Source organism: Nomascus leucogenys, chromosome 10 (genome assembly GCF_006542625.1).
Source record: "Nomascus leucogenys isolate Asia chromosome 10, Asia_NLE_v1, whole genome shotgun sequence".
Lineage (NCBI taxonomy): Eukaryota > Metazoa > Chordata > Mammalia > Primates > Hylobatidae > Nomascus > Nomascus leucogenys.
Genome location: NC_044390.1, coordinates 50,942,781 through 50,950,034, shown reverse-complemented (window position 1 = coordinate 50,950,034; position 7,254 = coordinate 50,942,781). Strand labels below are relative to the sequence as shown.

The 7,254-nt window shown below is 37.0% G+C and overlaps 1 pseudogene across 1 annotated transcript; it reads left to right on the top strand.

The window, feature by feature from the left end:
* The first annotated feature begins 4,964 nt into the window (after positions 1-4,964).
* Positions 4,965-5,528, top strand: LOC115836961 (annotated as a pseudogene). Its single transcript, XR_004031981.1, has one exon. The product of XR_004031981.1 is annotated as a 40S ribosomal protein S16 pseudogene (transcript).
* The last annotated feature ends 1,726 nt before the right edge of the window (positions 5,529-7,254 follow it).

Sequence of the window (7,254 nt, the reverse complement as noted above, 5' to 3'; positions counted from 1 at the left end):
GAAGACAACCATTACACATATAGAGGGGGTTGTAGTAGCTTTACTTGCATCACAGATTTCATTGCACACATTTGTACTAGAGGAAAACCCTGAAGCAGTTGCTCCAGCTTTGTTCAACAACAGGGAATTTTGTTAGAGAAGAATCCTGCAAATGTAATGAATTTGGAAACATATTTTTTTTTCAAAAACTACAGCTTAGAAAATACCAGAGAGTTGATACTAAAATATATGTTTGCAGAAACAGTAAATATAAAAAATATTTAATTCAAAATGAATTCCATGTAAATATCAGAGAATTTACAGTAGAATAACTAAGGCACTGACACTTCAGACATTACACTAAATCAGAGTGTTGAGTATAAAAAAGAATGCACAACAAAAATTGTTAGATAATTTATATATGACTTTAAAAGGTTTTTTGAAGTGTTGTAATTATATTGAAAGTATACTTGCTTTCTTGAAAAAAATTTTTTGAAAAGTGAATAATGATGTAATAGAGCTTTCAAATTTATGCTGTTATTTTATTTCTATTGTATTCATGTTTTTTTTTTTTTTTTTTTTTTTTTTTTTTTTTTTTTTTTTTTGTTTTTTATTTTTTTTTCTTTCATTTGATAAGCATGTTTTTTTATTTTTATTGTTTCACATGTAGAATGCCATGATGTGATCCATTGGTTGCTGGATTCATGGAGGTATTACAGATTCTTTATGGGGCATTCTTTATAACCTTTTCTGTTAAAGAGAAAGGATATTAAAATGTAAGATGCATGATGAAAATATAAGTGGAGAATCTCTTTGTATTTGACCTATATCAAGTAATGTATAAGGTAGTGTTCAGAGTAATACTTTTCTACTTTTATAGTGAGATAAATTATGAATTATAGTTAAAGGTATATTAAATTACTGTATTTTACTAATTTTACTTTTCTTTTTTTTGAGATGGAGTCTCACTCTGTCGCCCAGGCTGGAGTGCAGTGGTGCGATCTCAGCTCACTGCAAGCTCTGCCTCCCAGGTTCACGCCATTCTCCTGTCTCAGCCTCCCGTGTAGCTGGGACTACAGGCACCCACCACCACGCCTGGCTAATTTTTTGTATTTTTAGTAGAGACGGGGTTTCACCATGTTGGAGAGGATGGTCTCAATCTCCTGACCTCGTGATCCACCTGCCTCGGCCTCCCAAAGTGCTGGGATTACAGGTGTGAGCCACCGCGCCTGGCCTAATTTTACTTTTATGTAATGAAATGTAACTACATTTAAAAATCGTTAGATTGTGTGTGAAGTTAATTTTGTTGTGTCCATTTATTTTTTTTTTTGAGATGGAGTCCGCTTTCTCACCCAGGCTGGAGTGCAGCAGTGTGATCTCGGTGTGATCATTGCAACCTTAACCTCCCGAGTTCAAGCGATTCTCCTGCCTCAGTCTCCCAAGTAGCAAGGACTACAGGTGCATGCCACCATGCCCAGCTAATTGTTGTATTTTTAGTAGAGATGGGGTTTCACCATATCAGTCAGACTAGTCTTGACCTCTTGAGCTCAAGTGATCCACCTGCCCCGCCTTCCCAAAGTGCTGAGATTGGCCTAATTTTATTTTATTTTTTACCATATTAAGACTATTTTGCATTTAATGAAGCCATATTATGCCACTAACTTTAACCTATCCCACCTTACTCAAAGGTGTAGGTAAAAGATGGTAGCAGTATACTATTTGGTATATAGTGGAATAATATCATTAGTAATCACTTTGCCAGTGGCTTTAAACCGTAATTGAGTTGAAGAATATTTTTCCCATAGGTTAAATTTTTATTCTTACAGAAATTTATTCTTAGTATTTGTGGGCATATAGTATGTGTATATGTTTATGCTTTATATGGCATATTGTGATTCAGGAATTACAATATGTAGTAATTACATTAGGGTAAATAAGGTATCCATCACCTCTGGCATTTATCCTTTGTATTACAAACAGTGTAATTATACACTTGTAGTTATTTGAAAACGTACAATTAAATTTTAATTGACCACAGGGTTATTTTTATGGTCATAATAAAAACTATACAGAAATATAAAAAGAATATGGCCAGATGCAGTGCTCATGCCTGTAATCCCAACCCTTTTGGAAGCCAAGGCAGCTGGATTGCCTGAGGTCAACATTTCAAGTCCAGCCTGGCCAACACGGTGAAACCCTGTCTCTACTAAAAATACAAAAATTTGCCAGGCATAGGAGCACCTACGTGGAGGCTGAAGCAGGAGAATAGCTTGAACCTGGGAGGTGGAATTTACAGTGATCCGAGATTGCACCACAGCATTCCAGCCTAGGCAACATTTCTGAGTCCTGGAAAATTATTAATAAATATTTGTTATGTTACACAGTTTTCTATAAACTTGTGGTCTCTCTGCCTGCAAACACAGAGTTTTAGTTTTAATTTTCGTAGAGAGAAATATACACATATCACTCTGAAGGTAAACCTTAGGTGTAAGAAAAATATAAAGTGAGTATGTATGTTTGTGTGAGTTTGCGTTGGTACATACTTTCAGAAGAAAAGCACAATTATTGAAACAAAACAACTTATTTTAATTTGGTGAATAACAGAAAACACCTTCAAAATGTTGAAAGCAAATCTATACTTTCTGCTTTGTATTGAATTTATTAATGTAAAATTTTATGGCTTATGTTTCCAATTCTTTCCAGAATCTGCCTATTGAAGCACAGGCAATTTTGTCTCCATATATAACATTCTTGAGTACGACAATAAAAGTCCTCTTCAAACAAACAAAAAAATTATTTATGACACTTATTTTAATGAAAATGTAACCAAAATTATATAATTGGATATATTTTTGTTGTTCTATGTGTGTGCAAATGTATAAATTGGTACATAAAGAAAAAATAATTTAAGCCAGAAAAAAAGATGTTAGCTAATATTTGTAATGAATAAAACTGGAAAGTAGTTAATTATTATTTGCACATGATGTCTTTGTTTATGTAGATAACAAAACAGCAGAAAGGCTATTTTAAAATTTTATTCAAGTGGGTAGGTAACATTCTAAGATAATAGCCTGGATTCCCAGTCTGTTGCACACCTGCTGTGTAATACTTTCCTCTTGAGTGTAAAAACATGTGTGACTGTGGTGGGAAATTACTTATGAAATTAGGTTACTCATGTGTTGCCTTTGTGTTTATCAAAATGGAGATTATCCTGATTGTGCTAAACTTAATCAGAGGTGCTTTTGAGAGAAAGAAACACGTCATAGAAAAACACCCCTGCTGGCCTGAAAGTAAGTGACTTCTTGGTGGAACATGTTGCAAGCTGCTTATGGTGGCCACATGGCAGAAGACATATTTGTACATTGTTATCATTCCTGCTCTTCTGCATGTTGCTTCCAGTAGGGAAAATATAAGGATCCTATGACAGGGAAAAAAAGAGAGTCTCATTCACGCAAGAAATAATCACCTCTCACCTGGGATAGCTTAAGAGAAGCAGGAGACCACAACAGAACCACATTAATGGGAGGAAATGGTAACCTGGGTAAAAGTGCTCTCTGGCATTATGGAACTACATTTAGTAAGCTGTAGTGAATGATCAGCCTCTAGGATACCAATAGTCTACCAATAATGCTGAACTCATTCTAATTCAATCAGCATGTCTGCATTTACACCATCCATTACAGAAATACCATGAATACCAGTGGGTAATGTCCTAGAATTGAACTTATTTCAAATCATACCTAATTGTTTGTTTTCACATTTGAAAAACCTTAAGAACAATGAATTCACAAATAATTAACTTCTAATAATAGAGGATTCTATTATACTTTAATACAAGATTAAAGTGTAAACACCTTAATATGAAGATTTCTTGAATGCATGATTGGTTATGTAGTTTCTTTTAAATTAACATGATAAAAGTAACAAATAGATAAAACATTTGAAATAGATAAAATTAATAAAAACCACATCTTTTCAACGGCTTGGCATAATTGCCATGCTTTTGGAAATGGCCAGATGACTAACAAGAAACAAAAACAAGATTTTGGCTTTCCTCAGTCATTGTTTTTACCTTCTGAAATCTAAAATTCAGGCCAAAGTGTTGAAAGGGAGTATTTTATAGGTGGCTTCCTTGGGTTTCCAATGCAATGAAGGGAAAATTTTGATAGGCAGGAAAATGCACACTATATACACACATTGCTATTCTCTGATTTGCTTTAACATTGAAAAATTGAAAATCGTAAATTTAGTCTCAATTAGAGTAAATTAACAAAAGATTTGTTTTTCAAAAAGCAAATGTATAAAATTAATGGGTAACAGATGCCATTAGCTGCTAAAAAATAGTATGACTAAATTCAATAAGTATCTAGCCATGCAAATATCAGCCCAATTAAATTAAGACCCTAACAGGTGCATGTGGAAAGCATTGCTGTGCAGTGTGCTGCACCTCCACTCAGCATTTTCTTCTGCCTCTTTACAGAGAAACCAATTTCCCCTGAGTGACTCAGGGTGCCTGCTGGGAACTGAGAATGCTGTGTTCAGAGGGATTACTGAAAACATGGTTAACACACTTCTTCCATATGATAATAAAATGATATAAATCTTACTCTGCCTCAGAAAAGCTTTTAGTAAAAGATTATAGTATTCAATTTAGGTTCACGAAAAATTTTAATATTCCAGATAATTCAGACACTTAAATGTCAATGAAATCCCATAAAACATATTATTATGAAATAAGTGAGACCTAATTTACCGTGTGAATGTTCATATATTCTTAATTATATTGGGGCAAAACAAAACCAATTCACAAAGTATATTCTTTATTTTAAAATAATAATATGTTTTTGTCAATTGCTTGTAATATATTTGCTGCTAGCTTTTGGTTAAATATTACCGGAGCTCAATAGCAATCAACAAAATGAATACTTATTTTACCGCAAGCATTAGTGATGCATATGCCTGTTTTTCTTAAAGTGCATTATCTTTTTGCCTTTTTTGGTTGCAGCGCTGCGCGGTGAGCTTCTCTAGTCCACGCTCGCAGCCATGCAGTCCAAGGGCCCGCTGCAGTCGGTGCAAGTCTTCGGACGCAAGAAGACAGCCACAGCTGTGGCGCACTGCAAACGCGGCAATGGTCTCATCAAGCTGAGCCGGCGGCCCCTGGAAATGATTGAGCCGCGGACGCTACAATACAAGCTGCTGGAGCCAGTTCTGCTTCTTGGCAAGGAGCGATTTGCTGGTGTGGATATCCGTGTCCGTGTGAAGGGTGGTGGTCACGTGGCCCAGATTTATGCTATCCGTCAGTCCATCTCCAAAGCCCTGGTGGCCTATTACCAGAAATATGTTGATGAGGCTTCCAAGAAGGTGATGAAAGACATCCTCATCCAGTATGACCGGACCCTGCTGGTAGCTGATCCCCGTGGCTGCGAGTCCAAAAAGTTTGGAGGCCCTGGTGCCCGTGCTCGCTACCAGAAATCCTACCGATAAGCCCATCATGACTATCAAAATTCACCTGTATAATAAACAGTTTTTGAGAGATTTTAAAGTTTCAAGGGAAAAAAAAGTTCATTAGCTTTTTATGAGGATTTTTTTTTTATTTATTTTTTTTTTTTTTTTGAGACGGAGTCTTGCTCTGTGCCCCAGGCTGGATCTCGCTCCTCAGCTCCCCTCCCTTCCGCCATTCTCCTCCTCACCTCCGATAGCTGGACTACAGGCCCGCCAACACACCGCTAATTTTTGTATTTTTAGTAGAGACGGGTTTCACTGTTTAGCCAGGATGTCTCGATCTCCTGACTCGTGATCCGCCCGCCTCGGCCTCCAAAGTGCTGGATTACAGGCTTGACCACCGCCCCCTTGGCCACCGCCCGCTATGAAGGATGAAGGATTTATACTTTTTTTTTCAGTGTGCTGTTTATTGCTGAGAAGTGGCTGTCCTGCCAGAAAACTGCTATTCTCAGCTGTAACCACATTGACTAATAGTGAGTGGAAATGAAGTGGATAAAAAGCAAATGTGTCCTCTCTGTATCTTTTTTCATTTATTGGCTGAAGAACAGGAGGATGCGGAAGATGGAAGAAAATATAATCCCTGAAAGATCATGAAGAAGCTTTCCTAACTAGACAAAAACCTCATAGGGGATTTTTTTTCATCATTTTACTCTCTGCTTCTACGCGTTTAAATTTTTTTCTTTTTGAGACACAGTCTCGCTCTGTTGACCAGGCCAGAGTGCAGCGGCATGGTCTCGACTAACTGCTATCTCCACCTCCTGGGTTCAAGCGATTCTGCCTCAGCCTTCCGAGTAGCTGGGATTACAGGTGTGTGACACCATGCCTGACTAATTTTTGCATTTTTAGTTGTGGTGGGGTTTCCTCATGTTGGTGAGGCTGGTCTCGAGCTCCTGACCTCGCGATTTGTTCACCTTGGCCTTCCAAAGTGCTGGGATTACATGCGTGAGCCCCTGCGCCTGGTGAGTTTAATTTTTTTTTTTTTTTACACTTTACATAGAAATAGGATTATGTGGACTGGGCACGGTGGTCTGTAATCTCAGCACTTTCAGAGGCTGAGGTGGGTGGACCACTTGAGGTTAGGAGTTCGAGGCCAGCCTGGCCAACATAGCAAAACACTGTCTCTACTAAAAATATAGAAATTAGCCAGGAGTGGTGGTGCGTGCCTGTAATGCCAGGTATGGGGGAGGCTGAGGCAGGAAAATCACTTGAAACCAGGAGGCAGAGGTTGCAGTGAGCCGAGATGGTACCACTGAACCATCACGTGCCTAGGCAAAACTCCATTTCAAAAACAAAACAAAAAAAGTTTTTGTGTTTTCCTGTGCTGGCTTATTTTACTTAGCATAATATCGTTCAGGTTCATGAATATTGTTGCAAATAACAAGACTTTCTTATTTTTAAGGACTGAATAGCATTGCATTGTGTACATACACCACATTTTCTTTTTCCATTTACCTATTGATGGACACCTTAGGTTGATTTCCTCCATACCTTCGGTATTGTGAGTAATCTGGCTTTTTGGTAATAAATTTTTAGTAGAGGCAGGCTTTCACCATGTTGACCAGGCTGATTTGTTTGTATATTTCTTTCTTCCTTTCCTTTTTTATTTCTAGAAGCATTTTAATTTTAAAATATAAATTATGACATGTAAAAGCCTTCATTTCTCTGTCTTTGATTACTATTATGGCTGATGAAAAAATAAGTTTTTTTGAAATTTCCTGGATAAACGTTATTACTTCATATTAACATAACTTGAGACAGTGTAAAAATGAAAAT